We start from the raw sequence: 19,616 nt of genomic DNA, 5'->3' as shown, positions 1-19,616 counted from the left end.
TTGAATTGTGAAGTTAATTTATGCTTTAAATGCGTTCCTTGAGTTGAAATTATATCTACTTTTAAAGAGATAAGATAAGTTGAGAAGAGTTGAGTTTTGAGCTAAGTCCAAAAGACACTAAATGTGTTAACTCAGTAAATACACTCACTTGAGTTATGAGCATAGTAAATTATATTTTGGAATAGTATTGAACACCAATTTGGGTAAGAGTATAGAATAACTAGAACACCATAAACTATGTAGTTAGTATAGGATAGTATTGTACAGTTCATTCGATCGAATCCTCATAGTACCAAAAGAGGAATTTTATTGGATCTAGAGATGAGTTTGCATACCTTACCATTGAAAGGTATTGGATACTTGTGATAACGATACCAGTTCGTGTATCATCACGTAGCTCATAAGTGATGGTTATCCGTTAGAAAAACTTCCCAAGAGTAAAATATTATATATTTATACACTGACTTGCATATATTTATTTATACCTTTGAAAGCATTGTTTTAAATATATGCATGTATTATTAAGTTGAGCTATTTTCAAGAGTTTCTTGAGTTGAGTTGAGTATGTTTGAGTAAGTCTATTTTCAGAAATTTGACATACCATATATCCCATGTACATATGCCATTTCATGCTGCATCTTTTTTATGATAAAGAAAAAGGTGATAGAGATCCTGAATAGGTGCATCATTGAAGAATAGTTTTCTACCCAACTTTGGTGAGACCTCTTTGCAATCAGAGGAGCTCTTGAGTCTTTAAATTTTTAGTCTTTATTTAGCAGTTGAGGTAGCTGTGGGCCTGTCTCGATACAAATTTAAAATTTAGTCCTACAGGCTTCATAGACTAGTCAGATAGTGTTGAGTTCATTCAGTTTAATCTTCTGAGTTCATGTTTTGAAAACATTAAATTTATTATATTCAAAGTATGTTGAGATTTTATTACAAGAAGTACATTTTATAAATTGCATGCCCATCATGAGTTCTATTTTTACGAGGTAAAGGCTTCCGCTTAATGAGTTAGCCAGGCTAAGGATTCTCTTGGGAACCACCTATGGTTTCTGAGTGCCGGCCATGCCTAAGGTGTATGCTCAGGGTGTGACAACTTTGTACATCATAAAGCTTCTCTATAACACAACGCTCAAAAGCATCAATCTCCTATGCAACTCACTAACTACCCCTTTAATCAATATCTTCATATTTGCAGCTACTCTATTGGTATTAAAAGACCAGACCTATAGTCGTACCTTCTATATCAATTAAGAAAATTATATCTTAGTCTACATCTGATGTTGGACTAATTCTTGAAGGAACTCAGTGGTGATAGAGAACATGCCTGAAGAAGAAGAAGAAGAAGGGTGTGGAACTTTATTCAAAATAGTTGTGGATGGTGTAGTATATGAAGTAGTGCGACCGTGGGACCTCTACAATAGTAATAGACTCCGAAACTAGACCCTCAACACTCAACTCTGTGGACTTCTTCTCAAACAAATCCAATCCATGAACTTTAGTAGAGGGGCTCATCTTTCGTAACAAAATTTGTGTCATCCTTAATTAGCCCAAAATCCTGTATCTGGGTTACCTCAATTGGGTTGTCAATTTTGTGCATAATATTGACCTCGGAGTCCATGCATAATCTATAAATCAAGAACAAGAAGGGAATGCTACTGCTATCTCAGAATTCCCTCTTGTCAATCCCCTCGATAATATTAATGTAATACCCTTCCATGATGCTTTCCACTAGAAATGTCTGGTATGGTATAAGTTTGTTCTCTACCTAGGTGGGACAAAGCTGAGAGTGCACAATTTCTGACTAAAACTTCCCCAAAAAAATCAATGAGGTCTACTTAATATGAGTCAAGTTCATCACCCAGACATTATCCTTACCCTTCTCTGTGATATAACTAGCAACCTATCTCAGTATATTAGCCTTTTGGTCCATATCTTTCATCTTTTTTCTGGTCCTTCACCATCCTCATATAGTGATCAAACTCAATTGTAGTGGTGGGCATCTCATAATGTGGCCTATATAAGAAATGTTGGATCTCACTCAAAAATGTCAACCTGTGTTGTGCAAACAAGAGTATGAGTAAAAGGAGGCTAATCAATGTCCTTTGCACTCTCTGTAGTGTTCAGCCTAATTAAAGTGACATAAAAAGCATAAAAATCCCTCACCATTATCGTACTATATCTCCTGGAAGGTTCAACCATCCATCTAAACTGATACCATATGAAAGTATCTTAAATATTAGGAATCACTACAACCTCTCTGTCTGGATCTGTGGCTCCTCAAATATGCTCTTCTTATGCATTCCTTTTTCAGATATAGTGGCATCCCAAGTATATATATATCCCATATGTGAGGGACATACCATCATCTCACATATCTAATCCTCGTAGCTTAGACCTATTTCATTTTCATGATCACATCAAACTATTGAATGAGAGTGCCTACTGAACTCTGCTCCCTTTCCTGTAATGCCTTACAAATCCATAGTCCATATCAGGTTAAGGAATGCTGAGAAATCTATATTTGTAAAACTTTGTACATCTATGGATGCCATCTATGACATGTAGATTGAACAACAATTCATAGATAGTGCTAGTGAACCTACTTCAAAGACTTCACTTTTTTGTCTAATTTTTATGGAGTCATTTTTGACTCATAGAACTATTTATGGGTCATAAATAGAGATTGTAGAATGAACTTTAGAGAGTTGATTTTAAGTCTGATTTCTATGGACTCAATTACGACTAATAAACCCCTCTACGGGTCGTACTGTTGTCTCATAAATAAAACTTTAAAAACTCCAATTTAAGTCTGAGTTTCACAATTGGGATCTATGGTCTGTAAATAAAGCAACTGATCATAGATGGCCCTTGTGGATTGATTTCATACAACTTTTAAGTCAGGGTTATTTTGACCTTTTCCTATCTTTCTAAGCCTAATACACACTATTATAACTTCTTTTTAGGGTAAATTAACATCAAAATACACCTAGTTCTCTTCCAAGTTACGCTCATAACTCCGTAACTTATATTCAAACTATAAGGAAAGCAAAGGCTAGGGTTTTTTAAGGTATCCAAACAATTCTCCATTTTAGCTATCATTTATCAGGTATGTAACACTTCAATGAGAGTATCCGTTCACTCTGATGCCAAAATTGTTGTCTTTATAAGGATGAACTAATTTAGCAAATTTTCTATAGTCACTTAAACCCTTATGAATTTAAAGTATGAAGAATTGCAAATAGTCTCACAACTGATTTAGATAGATAGATAGATAGTTGTTATATGTATGAGTATTAGTATATATGTATGCTATTTTGGAGGACTATTTAGCACAGAGATGATATGGTTTTAGAGAATCCGGGTCTCATAACTATGTGCCATTATAGGACTTGAGTACATCAACAATTGGTCAACTTCATTAACCCTTTGAGTCCCAGATGGTGGATCCACATTAAAAAGATAGGTTCTATATCCTTGCAAGGTATATGACAGCTCTTCCAACTAGGATTTTAGGTTGGGCATCATGAGCTCACATGGTGTATGTCGGTTAAAAGAAACTCCCTAGTGTATGTACTTTTTATTTTATATTCTTAACCGTCATGGTACATTTTTAGATATGTCATCATATGTATATATGTTTCACACTTGGCTATCAAATTAAGCTTATGTTTATGTATTTGGAAATAGATTCTCAAATGATATTTACGTACTAACTTCGTAATGCTTTTTTCAACTGTCTCAATATGATGTGATTTATGACACCTTATCTCATTCTCTTTGGCCATTGTCACTTTTTATGCTTATGTTTAGTGTCTCTTATATACTCAGTACATTCCATGAAATGACCACATACTTTTCTCTATGCTACTGTCATGACCCAAGTCTAGGTCTTAGACTGACACGGCAAATGAGACACCCGGAGGTACCTCACCCAAGCCTCTTAGCAGTTATTTAGCTTTTCATTACGTAATGACATTCAACAACAAAAGGAAGTAGAGATGGGTAGAGGGACTAAGTGAAACTTATAGAATAAGAGTCAATGACAAATATAGAACGTCATATATTTATGTGCAAACATACCTCTACTAAAAGACTTGGTGGGGGTTAAGACATATCCCAAGCTCACCCTTATAATAAACGGAAACAAGTATCATGAAAGGTATCCAAAAGTTTTTAAATAACATAAGCAATAAAGGGAAAGGGATATTGTTCCCGAAATATGGGAACTCACCAAAATAGTAACCTTCAACGAATTCAACTACCCACTCTGAGGTGAATGTGGAGCAACACCGGTCTGTACAAGGTGATATCATGTAGGCAATAGAGTATATGTTAGTACTTTTAATGTACTAACTATGTAGGCATGCATTAACATTGAAGGAACATTAGAACATTATATAGTATGGAACATAATGCAATGCATGCATGATCAATCAATAAATAGCATTTGAAATATTCATTTTGGGAAGATGACCATAATCGGCATTTAAGATCATGTGAACTATTACATGGAATCCAATATAACCCCTTACATTGGCACGGGGAGTCTACTTACCGAGTAGGACTCCATCACTTCATTCATTTCTTTAACTTTAACTTTAAGTTCTTTTGTGGATCTACTAACCTAAAGCCTACAAGGGTTCCTATGTTGGCGTATAGTTAATGAGACAAGAGGTTGCTATTAGGATTCCCTTACCAAACCTCACCTTAATGCCCTATTTAGTGCTAAGTCGAATCGCACAAAATTACATATATCTTAATAACATGTGCATACATATACTTTGAGACATCAATCATTAATAAGTAGAGTAGCTCATTAAAATATAATGATTCAAATATGAGAATTGTCCTTATCACATAGAATCTCTTTATTTTGGCTAAGAACCCCTTTCATCATTATTCAATCATTCTTTTTAGAACCCTTACATTAGTAGTAAATAAACCTTAGTAAACATAGGGTTAAAACCCCTTTTCAATCAATTCAACATTCTATAAAAGTCATGGTAAAACATGGTGGGTTTAGCCAATTCAACTTCAAATCATTAACATCAGTGATATCATGCATCAAAACAATGGAATGCATCAATTTAAAACATATACTTGAAACAATTCACCAATTAACTTTAAACCCCCTTTCATGACTTCACATAAGGACCTTTGATAAATCATCAATCTCATGAAAATAAGAGCCAATATAAGCTAAAATAGGTAAATAGACTTTAAATACTCCATAATATATACATTTGGAATCATGATATGAAACCCATGAAATTCACAATTGACGTTGAGTTGCTAAGTTAAAAAAATACTTGAGCTTCATGGGTAGAAGAACCCATGAATGATAACCACAAACCTTGTGGAATAAATCCCTACTGGAAGCTAGAAAATGGAGACTTGAAGACCTTGGGATGAAACTCTAGCTTGGAAGATGAAACTCTTGGGAGAAACTTTAAGAGGAAAAGATTTTGTGTAGGGGAGTTAATGTGAGGAATGAGGGGCTTGGGAAGGATTAGGGTCTTTATATAGGTTAGATTCACTCCCCAAAACGACCTCACTCTACTGATAAAACATAAATAAAGAACAAAATACCCCTCTTAAAATTTGGCCGGACTGACCCTAAGAGTCGACCCTACATATCATAGAAAGTTCAATGAGTCATAGAAATGACTCGCCGTTGCAGGTTCTGAGAAAACCCTAATTAACTAAGCCTCTAAACTTTCTTTATGACTTATTTCTACGAGTCAACATGTCATAAAATTGACTCATCCTGCAGGTCAAAAATATAGCAAACCCCGAGTCAATGAATTTTACCAATGAGTTGGGACTACGACTCATCTTCACTTATATGATTCTTCACTTTGTCTCGTAGACCCATTCTGTAAGACCCCAGGATCTGTAAAGTTGGAAAATAAGGATCAAAACTTGAAAATATAGAAAAGCTACAAATTTTGGCACCATGTGATGACCACAGAGGCCATCACAGGCTGTGATGGTCATCACGCCTTATGGTGAGCCACCGTATTGGTGACCCTGAGGTTTACCCCAATAGGATGGGGTCCATGACAGTGCACCACAGACTGTGGAACATTTCAAGGAACGTGGTGTGTTCCTTGATGCTGACTCTTGCAGGTCACCCTACAGGGCCTGTACCACACCCACTCTTCACATCCCATGGTGCACTTCATATACTGTAAAGTGTCCTATGAACAAAGTATGAATTATGATCATGAATTAAAAGTACATTCAAGGTATGAATTTCAGGCATATTATGAAGTACGGTAACTTAGGGCCCTATGTGGTGACCAAGGACCTTACTATATGAATTAAATGATTGTAATGATGAAAGGACAATTCTCACATTACAAGTACATTATGAAATGAGCAATTCTATGAAATATGAAGTTTATGAACAAGTTATGATATATGCTAACTATGTTACTATGTTATGTATGCTGTGGGATTTAACGTAGTACCGAATGATGACTTGAGGTAGGGGATCGACCTATGGTGTCCTTATACAAAGTCTCTTGTCTCATAACTAAGTGCCACCATAGGTTGATTTATGTCTTAGCTAGTGGATCCACATATAGCGTACGTTATAACCCGCCAAGTAGGATAGAGTCTACCTTGGCAAGTAGATTCCCCTTTTTTCGGTGTAGAGGTAACATCGGGATTACATGTTATGCATGGGCTTAATGTTGGTTATGGTTCCTATGACACATATGTATGATCTCTTATATATTTTTATGATCTCAATTATGTTTTTCAAATTTTTTGATCATTAAGATTCTCTCCTGTCTTTACTTATCTCAACTTATCATGTACCTTACTCGATCATTGCATCCCATTATTTACATTGCATGTCATGCCCTCATACTTAGTACATTCAAAACTACTAACTCATACTTTTGCCTACATTGTCTTATAATATAGGGGTTGAGGTTGAGGATCATATCCATCTACGTGGCTAGTTGAGGCTTCCTATTCGGTAGAGTTATGGTGAGTCCTCATCTATCGAGGACTAGCTTTGATTTATTATTTTCTTACTTCTGAAAGAAATTTATTTCTTTACTATGAAGGTGAGCTAGGGACATATCTTAGCCTCCACCTATGTTCATGAGTTGAGGCATCTAGTTGGACAAATGTTTTAACTCTATGTTGTCTAGTGACATTCTTCATTTTGTTACATATTCTAGACTCTCCTATGATCTTTCCGCACTTATTTTACCTTATGTATGCTTTATGATATGTCAAGAGGCTTGGTTGAAGCCCCTTTTGGGGTTTCAATTGTCGTATTACTACTAGGCCCTAGGTCGGGTCATGACAAACTTGGTATTAGAGCACTAGGTTTAAGATGTCCTAGGGTGTCCAACATGATGCGTCAAGTAGAGTATTATTATTCATGGTTTTCAAGCATGTCACATCTATGAATAGGAGGCTATAAGGCATTTTAGGAAATTCTCACTACTTTCTTCAAGCGTGTCACATCTATGAATAGGAGGCTATAGGATATTTTAGGAATTTTTCACTACTTTCATGGTCTATTTCATGCTATAGAATTTTCCTAAAGACTTTCTTTCCCTAATGATCTTTCTTTGCAATTTTTAGAAGTATGCCTCCAAGAAGATCACTGTTTCCATAGGGGGAACAATGTTAATGAGGCTCAAGCTCCCCTGGCTCCTCAACACAATGGTCCCATACCCGACCAAGTGACCAATGCACAGTTTCAGAATGCTATTACTATGCTAGCAAAAGTTATGGAAAATAAAAGGGTTGCGGCTCCTCTTAATATTCCCACTCCGGCTTCAAGGGTAAGAGACTTTGCAAGAATGAAACCTCCAGAGTTTCATGGCTCAAAGGTTGAGGAGGATCCTCAAGAATTTACTGACGAGGTCTAAAAAATAGTAAGCATAATAGGGATGTCGTCAGAGGAGAAGGCGGAGTTGGCAGGTCACCAACTCAAATGTGTGGCTCAAATATGGTATACGTAATGAAAGATGGAGAGGGTAGATGAAGGACCAATTGAATGGAAAGTCTTCAAACTTTCTTTCCTTGATTGCCTTTTCCATCTTGAACTAAGGGAAGCCAAGGTGTTGGAGTTCATAAATCTTTGACAAGGCAACATGGGAATGAGGGACTATTCCCTCAAGTTCTCCAAGTATGATCCTTCATTGGTTGCCGACCCATGTGCCCGAATGAGTCAATTCATATCAGGGGGTATACGATACCACTATTATTATTAAGAATATGTATATATCTCAAGTTATGACTTTTTCCAAACAAATTGAGAGAGAGAAACTCAAGGAAATGAGAATAAGAGAGTCTAAGAGAGCCCGGTATGAAGGTGGGTTCTCATATGCTAAGTCTGGTGGTGGTAGTTTCCTTTCTCAACAAGTTCAAAGTTCGGAAAAGAAGTTTATGAATGATAGAGTGCTATACTATAAGGCCCAAGGAGGAGGTACAAATGCTATTAGCCCTTCATTTGCCAAATGTGCAAGGTGTGGAAAGAATCATTGAGGGTTATGTTTGATGGGAAGGGATGCTTTCTTTCGATGTGGAAAAATGGGACATAGGTAATCTGAGTGCACTCATGCTACCAACAAGGGTAGAGAAGGTCGTCCTCAAAGCCAAGTTGCTCAAGAGGTCCAAGCTCCATATAGTTTCCAAGCTCAACCTAAGGGTGGTCAACGCAACAACCAACTCTATGCTTTTCACGATAGACAAGAGGTGGAAGAGACTCCTAATATTATTACCGATATGTTATGGGTCTTTCACTTTGATATTTCTGCCTTGCTTGATCTGGGTGCAACTTTGTCCTTTGTTACTGCTTTTATGGCTATGAGGTTTGATGTTAGCCCTGAAATATTGATGGAGCCTTTTTCTATTTATACTTTCATAGGTCAGTCAATTATAGCTAAAAGAGTTTATAGGAAGTATCCCATGTCAGTTCTGTATAAAGTTATCTTTTGTGATCTTGTTGAACTTGACATGATCGATTTTGACATTATTCTTGGTATGGATTGGTTATGTGCCTCTTATAATGCGTACGTTGTAGAACCCGGGTGGTCAAATTTTTGTTTCCTAATAAGCCCATCCTTGAGTGGAAGGGTAAAGATTCTGTGGTTAAGGGTTAATTCATTTCATATCTTAAGGCTCAAAAAATAATTTCCAAAGGATGCATCTATCACTTAGTGTGGGTTAGGGATGTTGACTCCGAAACTCTTACTCTTGAATCAGTTTTAGTAGTTAGTGAGTTTTATAAGTTTTTCCCGAAGATCTCGCAGGCATTCCTCCCAAAGGGAAATAGACTTTGGTATTGATCTTCTACCCGAAACCTATCTCTATTCCCCCTTATCGTATGAATTTAGTGAAACTTAAGGAGTTGAAGGATCAATTGAAGTATTTGTTGGATGATGGTTTTATAAGCCGAGCATTTTACCTTGGGGTGATCCCATGTTATTTTTTAGGAAGAAAGATGGGTCACTCTGAATGTGTATAAATTATAGTCAACTGAACAAGGTCACAATCAAGAATAAGTATCACATCCCAAGGACTAATGAATTATTCGATCATCTTCAAAGAGCAAATTAGTTTTTGAGTATTGAACTCCGATTGGGTTATCATCAACTCCGAGTGAGGGAGTGTGACATTCCAAAGATAGCTTTTACAACTCGGTATAGTCATTTCGAATTTTTGGTTATGTCTTTTGGACTAATGAATGCCCCTGTAAGTTTTATGGATTTGATGAACAAAGTGTATAGGCAGTATTTGGATATGTTTCTGATTGTCGTTAGTGATGATATTTGGATATGTTTTTGATCGTCTTTAGTGATGATATTCTATTCTACTTGCATAGTGAGGAAGAGAATGCTAATCATTTGAGGATTTTGTTACAAATTCTCAAAGATCGATAGTTGTATGCAAAGTTTAGCAAATTTGACTTTTGGATAGGGTCAGTTGCTTTTCTAGGTATTATTGTTTCTGAAAAACAAATTATGGTTGATCTGAAGAACATAGAAGCTATCAAGAATTGGCCTAAACCGTTGACTCCTTCTGATATTTGGAGTTTTCTAGGCTTAGCTAGTTATTATAGACGGTTTGTGGAAGGTTTCTCTTCCATTGCATCACCTTTGACTGCTTTGACTAAAAAGAAGGTAAAATTCCAATGGTCTGAGGCATATGAGAAAAACTTCCAAGAGTTGAAGGATAGACTTATCTCCACTTCGGTGTTGACCTTACCAGAAGGCTATGATTTTTTTATTGTATTTTGTGATGCTTGACGAGTTGGTCTTGGTTGTGTATTAATGTAAAATGGTAAAGTGATAGCTTATGCTTCAAGGCAACTAAAAATATATGAGAAGAATTACTCAACTCATGATTTGGTATTGGCTACGGTGGTATTTGCTTTGAAATTATGGAGACAATATCTCTATGGTGTCTATGTAGATGCTTTCACTGATCATAAGAGTTTACAATATGTATTCACTCAAAGGGACTTGAACCTTGGATAAAGAAGATGGATTGAACTGTTAAAGGATTATGATATGAGTGTTCTATATAATTTGGGTAAGGCGAATGTGGTCACTAACGCTCTCAGTAGATTTACTATGAATAGTGTTTCCCATGTAAATATTGAGAAGATAAAGTTAGTTCGAGAGGTGCATATATTAGCCTGTTTGGGTGTATGATTAGGGGATTCGGAAGCTAGAGGAGTTATTGTGCAAAATGGTTCTGAATCATCTCTCATGGTAGATGTAAAGGCAAAACAAGATGATAATCCCACTTTGGTTGAATTGAAGAAAGCGGTTGCTGAAAGAGCCATTGAGGCCTTCTCCCAATGTGGATATGTTGCTTTGAGATATCAAGGCCTATTATATGTGTCGAATGTAAAGGACTTGAAAGATATGATATTGTCTGAAGCTCATAGTTTGTAGTATCTATTCATCCTGGTTCCACAAAGATGTATTGAGATTTGAGGGAAGTGTATTGGTGGAATGGCATAAAAAGGGACATAGCAGAATTTGTGGCTAAGTGTCCCAATTGTCAACAAGTCAAAGTTGAGCATCAAAAACCTGAAGGTTTGGCTCAAGACATTGAGATTCCTAGTTGGAAGTGAGAAGCCTTGAATATGAACTTTGTTACTGGTTTGCCTCGTACTCATAGACAACCCTATTCTATTTTGATAATTGTTGACTGAATGACTAAGTTGGCTCATTTCCTCCCTGTTAAGACTTCATACTCAGCAAGGAATATGCTATATTGTATATTCGAGAATTCGTGAAGCTTTATGGTGTCCCACTGTCTATCATTTCTGCTCGAGGTACTTAGTTCGCATCTCAGTTTTAGAGATCCATCCAAAGGGTTCTAGGTACCTAAGTAAAGCTTAGTATAACTTTTCATCCACAAACGGATGGCCAGGCCGAATGCACCATTCATACCTTAGAGGATATGTTTTACACCCCACACTTTTGAACCTTGAAATGTGTTCCTAGTCTTTTTGAAAGTGGCCATGAGACCCTTCATTTCCGTACACATCAAACAACTCTAACAAAAGAAGAATGCGATAACCCATGAGAGGGAAGGTTGGAAATAGAGTCGGGAGAATCCAGAAAGAGTTGGATGCCAAGAAATGAGTCGTAGGATGCGATTTACCTACATAAGCTACTAATTTAGAAGTCTTATACACTTGATCTACTTAAGGACATACCAAGCTTACGTAGTACGGATTATATAGGCTCTTAAAATAAGACGAGATTATAAACCCGCGAGGAAGAGAAGAGAAGGACACATGGCAGCCTAGGAAGGAGACACGTGGCAGAACCTCAAGCAAGCAGGTGACCCACCTGCTTGGGGTCAAGTAGGTGACCCACCTACTTGGGGGTGGGCCCCACTAAGGACATGTGGCAGCCCCTAATTAGTTACATAATTACGTTGGTCCAATAAGGGTTAGACATGTGTCACCTTATGGGGATGACTTGTTTCACCTCCAAAGACACCCTATATATGTATGTTATTTGACTAATAACTTGGTCTTTATCCAAAATTTCAGCAAACATAGAGGAAAAACGTAGAGAGAAAAGAAAGGCAACCATGGTTGTGAAGAATTAAAGCTAAGTTCTTCAATTTTCTTCCGCGAATTAATTATCTACGGTGTTCCTCAAGCACGTGGAGATGTATATATGTATCGTATGATGGCTATGGAGTCATTTATTCATCCCTACACTTAGAAACTTGGAAGAAAGTTGAGACAAAAGCTTGAGAGAACAAGCTAGAGGGGCTACAGGTTTGGGTCAACAAAAGGGTAAGGCACGATTTCATTCCGTGAATTAATTATTTGAGGTGTACCACGATTATATAATGGTGTTTTATAACATAAAATTACAATTTGTGGCAGCGGAGAAGTGACACAAAAAATCCGCTCCATTTCAGCACATCCAAGAGGTTTCCGAAGTGAGTTTTGGCGAGTTTTGGCCAATTTCGGGAAAGGTAAGATCTTTCCTTTTAATTTGGAATTTATGGTGTTGTTTTGGAGTGTTTTACACTCCCTATAGGTGGCTGTAAATGTGAAAATGTCATATAAACGCTTGACGTTCGACACAAACTAAATTGGAGTCGCTATAGTTAAATTGTAGTCGAAGCAAGCTGTTGTGCTTGTGGTGTGCTACTGAAGGTATGTGGGGCTGTGTTTCAGGGCCTAAAAGTATTCTAAAATAGGTGGGGTTTATTCTAGTTGCATCCACACGACCCCTCATTTCATATAATTAAAGTCTTTGCAAAATAAAGACTAGAAACCCTATTTTGGTGTCGTAATTTTCAGCAAGTTGTTTGGAGCTTATGTTGTGTAATTTTGCCATGTTTTATTTGTATATGATCTGCAGGTTGTTGTTGTTGGTTGGATGTAGTGTTTAGGGATCTAATTGGAAATTCGGATAGGGCATGTTATAGGGGAGGTGCTGCCCAATTTTCGTTAATGCCTTAACTAATTAAAGACCTAGTCAAGAAGACGAACAAGGACATAGGTTCCATGAATACTAAGTGCAATTGAAGGTGCTGAAAAGTTATAGGTTGTTGATACTCTCATTGCTTCCATGTTTAATAGGTTTGGAGGATGATGACGTGGACGTGATTAAGAGAAGTCCATACGAGATATGTGAAACTATCTCTTCTTTCTTTAGCATATCTTAGATGTAGACTATGGATGATATAAGCTTTGGTGCAACTTTATTCTTAGGTTCTGAATATGACTTTAGGACTCTTGATCACTTCTGTATGTTAAGAATCTTAAATTAGTTAAACTTCTATTCCTCGAGTCTTCTTTGTGACTGTATAGTGATTGATTAGACAAAGCCCTTCTTTTTTCTAAAGGCTTTGAGATAATTAATACTCAGACTTCTATAAGATATTTCACACTGGTATATGTCTAAGATTTCCAAAACTCCTTTTTACCTAGTCCTTAGTGAAATTTAGAGGGTATACATCAGACAATTCCTACCCTGCTCTCCAAGTGATGGTTCACTTGATGACTTTATTGAGTCTCAGATAATGATTTAAACTATGTTTTGTTTTCCACTACTCTACTCGTGTATACTATAACACTTCTTCTTTGAGTCCCGAGCTAGTTATCGGATTCGTGCACAATTCCACTGCATTGTTCATCACAACCTCACTAGAGGACCGGGTACGTATGTATATATATGATGATATGATGATGTGTTGTAATAAGGTAACGATTCTACAGATATGATTCACCGAATTCCTGATAGGGCCAGCTTTATTGAAAATTTGAGCATGCATGATTTTACTTTCCCAAGTATGGGTTTCTGATTTGATATTTTATCCCCTGCTTCTCTATTTCAGATATGCCTCCAGTCATATTGTCTTATGTTACTCAGTACATATATCGTATTGACCCCTTTTTCTCGGGGGGCTGCGTTTCATGCCTGCAGGTATAGATACCGGTGCTGGGAGTCCGTCAGCTTAGGATTTTGCTCAGCTCAGCTGGAAGAGGCTCTATTGTATCGGAGCCTAGTTTTTGGTACTAACCACCGATATATAAAATTGTTTTGTTTATTCAGGGGTACGGTGGGGGCCCTGTCCCGCCATATGTTGTCATTAATATTCTTAGAGGTCTGCAGACATGTATATGTAGGTTGTGTACGTCAGTTGGTTCAGCTAGGTCTACATAATATATGGTATATGTTATTATGTTATGGCAGCCTTGTCAGCTTACTTTCCCTTTCATGATATGATCCAAATGAAAGAGGCTACCGATTTATGAAAATATTATCACCCAATAGGATTCTATTGTATGGTATTATGTTAATTACAGTTTGACTTGACCACAGCTGATAGACACGTATACAAGGGTCCAGATCGGACCCTAGTCATGGCCTATAGGGTTGGATCGTGACAATATGTTAAGAGAATGTGTGATAGATTTTAAAGGACATCGCTAATAGAGTTTGTGTATAATAACAATTATCACTCTAGTATTGAGATGTATCGATTTGAGGCTTTGTACGATAGGGGTTGTCGATCCCCTATGAGATGGTTTGAGGTAGGAGAAGTTTTATTGATAGGAACTGAGTTAGCATTTGAGGCTATGGAAAATGTTAGACTCATTAGAGAAAGATTGAAAATGTCCCAAAGACGACAAAAGTCTTATTCAAATGTGAGGAAATGAGAACTTGAATTTGAAGTTAATGACTGAGTTTACTTGAAAATTTCACCCATGAAGGGTGTGATGTATTTTTGTAAGAAGGGGAAGCTAAGTACATGCTATGTTGGCCTATATCAGATTTTGAGGCAAATTGGGAAAATTGCTTATGAGTTGGATTTACCCTCTGATTTAGCATCGGTGCATCTGGTGTTTCATGTGTCATTACTGAGGAAGTTTGTTGGTGATCCTAGCTCCATTGTTCTGTTAGACAGCATTAAGATTAAAGAGGGTTTTTCGTATGAAGATGTTCCGGTTGAGATCTTAGACCATCAAGTAAGAAAGTTAAGAAATAAAGAAGTTGCTTCAGTTAAGGGTTTATGGAGGAATCAAGAGGTCGGGTTGCTATATGGGAGGCCGAAGCCGATATGAGGTCCCGATAGCCTTATCTCCTTCCTTCCGTGCCTACATAAGGTATTTATCTCTTTCATGAACCAACCATCCCAAATAGTGCATTTCAGTTATTTTCATGGTTACATATGCATTTATGTTCACAAAATGAGTTTCAAAGGTATGTTTTGTTTAAAGATTAAAGATTACATGTTTTATGCATTTTCGAGATGTTTTACATTCATGTTGGGTTATTATGTTCCTTTCCTATTCCATCCATGCTAGCCTGAGTCCTATTCGAGGATGAATATTTCCAAGGGGGAGATATTGTAAGACCCCAGAATTTGGAAAGTCAAAAAATGAAGATCAAAACATTAAATCTGGAAAAAGGTCTAAATTTTGGCATCAGGTGATGACCACGGAGGCCATCATGGGCCGTGGTGGTCATCATGCCTCGTGGTGAGCCATCATGGTGGTGACCTTGAGGTTCAACCCTGCAAGATGGGGTCCACAATAAGGCACCACTGACTGTAGAACGTTTCACGAACCGTGGTGTTTTCCATGATGATCATTCCTATAGGTCACCCTACAAGGCCTTCACCATGCCCACTCTTCACATCCCGTGGTACACTTCATAGACCGTGAAGGCTCCCATGAAGAAAGGTTTGAAACTTTCTATGAAACCCAAAAAAATCAGATTTCTAAGTCCAATATCACGGACACCATCTCGGGTCGTGATGAGTATCATAGATAGTGATAAGTCTCCCATGGTGAGTCCCAACTTCAATTAAATGAGGGGTAGTTTAGTCATTACCTATTCTTCGAATTATGTATGTGGATGTTTTTTGGACTAGATTCACTACCAAAATATCCTAAATACTCTTCAATCTATTCTTTTCCCTCATTAACTCCCAGTCAACTAAAAGACTTCTCTCTCAAAGCTCCTCTAAAAGTTCATCTTTTCATCAAGCTTTTGGCTAGGGTATCTTGAAGAACCAGTCTCCTTTTTCAATTTAAAGGTCAAATTCAATCAAGGTATGAAGAGATTGATCCATGGGTCCCTTTTACCCATGGAGTCCTAAGGTTTCTACTCTAAATCTCATGAATTTCAATTGGGTTTGTAATCCTAATCTTATGAATTGCGTTGGGATGTTTGAATAATATTTTTAATTATTATATTTGATCATTACAAGTATGTTTCTGCATAAATTACATGATTTTAAGTTCAATTATGATTGCCCATGCATGAAGCCTATTTTCTATGATGATATTATGAAGTATGATTATGAATTCAGTGATTTCAAGGTATTACCATGATTTTTATTCAAGTTGACTGTGCATATGAGTTATATTCTAAATTCAAGTATGAATTGTGATCATAAATCATAAGTACGTTCAAGGTATGGATTTCAAGCAAGTTATGAAGTAAGGTAACTTAGGACCCTATGTGATAACCTAGGACCTAACTTTATGAATTATGTAATTACTATTGTAATGATGAAAGGACAGTTCTCACATTACAATTACGTTATGAAATAAGCTATTCTATAAAAAATGAAGTTTATGAATAAGTTATTATATATATGCTAAGTATGTTATTATGTTATGTATTTCGTGGGATTTAACTTAGCACGAAATGATGACTTGAGGTGGGGGCTCGACCTTTGGGGTCCTTAATCCACATATAGCGTACGTTATGACCCGCCAAGTGGGGTAAAGTCTACCTTGGCAAGTAGATTCCCCTTTTTCTAGTGTAGGGATAAAATCGTGATACCATATTATAGCTCGCATAGTCTTAATGTCGGTTATGGTTCCTATCCAACATATATATGATCTCTTATGTATTTTTATGATCTCAATTATGCTTTGCAAATGCTTTGATCTTTAAAAATCTCTCATGTCTTTACTTATCTCATCTTATCATGTGCTTTACTCGATTATTGCATCCCATTATATACATTGCATGTCATGCCCTCATACTTAGTACATTCAAAAGTACTAACGCATACTTTTACCTACATTGTCTCATAATATAGGGGTTGAGGTTGAGGATCATATCTATCCACGTGGCTAGTTGAGGCTTCCTATTCGGCAATGTTGTGGTGAGTCCTCATCTATCGAGGACTAGTTTTGAGTTGTTGTTTTCTTACATCCAAAAGTCATTTATTTCTTTACTATGAGGGTGAGCTAGGGACATGTCTTAGCCCCTGCCCATGTTCATGAGTAGAGGCATCTAGTTGGAAAAATGTTTTAAGTCTATGTTGTCAAGTGACATTCTTCGCTATATTTCATATTCTAGACTTTCCTATGATCTTTCAGCACTTATTTTACATTATGTATGCTTTATGATATGTCAAGAGTCTTGGTTAGAGACCATTTGGGGTTTCAACCATCGTGTTATGACTAGGCCATAGATCGGGTCGTGACACATTCTCACACTTAACCAATTGACAACCTCAACCTCAGTCCTACAATTCACTCCTACGTCTCGTAAGAGTCTCTACATCTCGTAGACTGAGTATGGGACCTGAATCCAATCCAATTCCCAAATTATTTCCTTCATTTCCACTTTTCAACTAAAGGGGTCTTACAATATCTCCCCTTTGGGAACATTCGTCTTCGAATGAGATTCGACTAGCATAGAAAGGACACGGAACGAGGACTAACAACCTAACATGAAAATACAGTGACACTTGAAATGCATTAAACATGAGTTCTTCAAACTTAACATGAAACATGACTTTAAAAATTTAACTTCAGAAACGTACAGTCATATCAAAGACTTTGGAAAATCTGAAATGTAGGAGTGTTAAAGCATTTAGCATGAATAACTTAGTACCTTAGGCTTGAGTAGAATGAAAGATATGAGGATATCGCTTCATCATATCCTCTTCCCTTCCCATGTAGCGCTTTCAACTTGTTGATTGATATGAATGACTTTGACCGATGCAACTTCATTATTCCTCAATATCTTGACTTATCGGTCCAAAATTTCAACCGAGACCTCTTCATAACTCAAGTTTGCTTCAACATTCACTACTTCCACACATTTTCTCAACATAGACACGTGGAACACCGGATGAACCATAGTCATTTACAAAGGCAACTCCAACTCATAAGCAACCTTGCCAACCCGTTGCAAGATTTAATAAGGCCCCCATATGTAGGGCTTAACTTTCCCTTTTTACCAAACCAAACTACACCCTTCATGGGTGAAACTTTCAAGTATATCCAATCATCTACACTAAACTCAAGATCCCTCCTTCTTGTATTGAAATTAGACTTTTGGCTACTTTGAGATGTTTTCAATCTTTCTGTAATGACTCTCACCTTCTCCAAGGCATCAAGCACAAAATTAGGATCCAAAAAGGTCATCTCACCCACTTTGAACCAACCGATCGGAGACGTACATCGTCTCCCATATAAAACCTCAAATGGCATCATATCAATACTTAACTGGAAGCTATTATTTTAGGAGAACTCAATAAGTGGTAGATGGTTATCCCAACTCTTTTTGAACTCCAACGCACAAGCTCTTACCATATCCTGTAGTGTTTGAATTGTCCGTTTGACTTGCCTATCGGTTTGAAGATAGAATGCGGTACTTAGCTTCACTTTGGTACAAAGATCCCTTTAAAATGATTTCTAAAAATGGGAGGTGAATTGGGTGCTATGATCTGAATTAATTGACAAAGGCACACCATACAACCTTACAAATTACTGAATATACAATTTAGCCTAATTTTTGGCACTATAAGAAGTCTTGACTGGTAGAAAATAACCTGACTTTCTCATTCTATCAACGATTACCCAAATTAAGTCATGATGCTTTCAACTACGAGGCAAACCCACTACGAAGTCTATGTTCACATTTTCCCACCTTCAAGTGGGATTTTTGATGTCTTATGCTAGTCCACCGGACCTTTGGTGTTCGGCCTTAACTTGTTGGCATTTTAGATATTCGGCCACGAACCTTGTTATAATCTTTTTCATGCCACCCCGCCAATAAAGCTCCTTTAAGTCTTGATACATTTTAGTTGAATTAGGGTAAATGGAATATGAAGAATTATGAGCCTCCTACAAGATCAAACTCCTTAGGCCATCCACATTCGGAACACATACTCAGTCTTGGTAATGAAGTAACCCATCCCCCCTTTTGAAAAGACTTCTACTTTCTTTTTTTTCACAAATTCCTTTATTTTCACCTATGTCGGGTCAAGGTCTTGCTTTGACTTAACATCTACTATCAAACTATGATTCGGATCTATTTTGTACATACACACCACCATCATCAGAACCACTCAACTTCACCCACAACCTAGCCCACCGGTGAGAATCCCTTACCAACTCCCTTTTCCCTTCATCAACATGAGCCATACTCTCCATAGACACTCTACTAAGCGCATCGGCAACAACATTGGCCTTACCCGAGTGATAATGCACACTCATGTCATAATTATTGAGGATCTCAATACACCTCCTTTGCCTTAGATTGAGGTCCTTTTGCATCTTCTTTTGATCAACTTTTATCCCATCACCAAGATAGTCTGACCAAGAAATGCCA

The 19,616-nt window shown here is 37.1% G+C and overlaps 1 long non-coding RNA gene across 1 annotated transcript in view; it reads right to left on the bottom strand.

The window, feature by feature from the left end:
* LOC129876274 (uncharacterized) overlaps positions 1–19,616 on the bottom strand; it is a 100,433-nt gene that overhangs the window by 24,318 nt on the left and 56,499 nt on the right. The window contains exons 3-4 of the long non-coding RNA XR_008763350.1: positions 4,238–4,300; positions 4,087–4,133 (exon numbers count right to left, since the gene is read on the bottom strand). This is a non-coding gene — a long non-coding RNA (uncharacterized LOC129876274). The remainder of the gene's footprint in view (positions 1–4,086; positions 4,134–4,237; positions 4,301–19,616) is intronic.

Source organism: Solanum dulcamara, chromosome 2 (assembly GCF_947179165.1).
Source record: "Solanum dulcamara chromosome 2, daSolDulc1.2, whole genome shotgun sequence".
Classification (NCBI taxonomy): Eukaryota; Viridiplantae; Streptophyta; class Magnoliopsida; order Solanales; family Solanaceae; genus Solanum; species Solanum dulcamara.
Note: the sequence above shows the minus strand (reverse complement) of the source record. Positions and strands in the feature narration are given on the sequence as shown.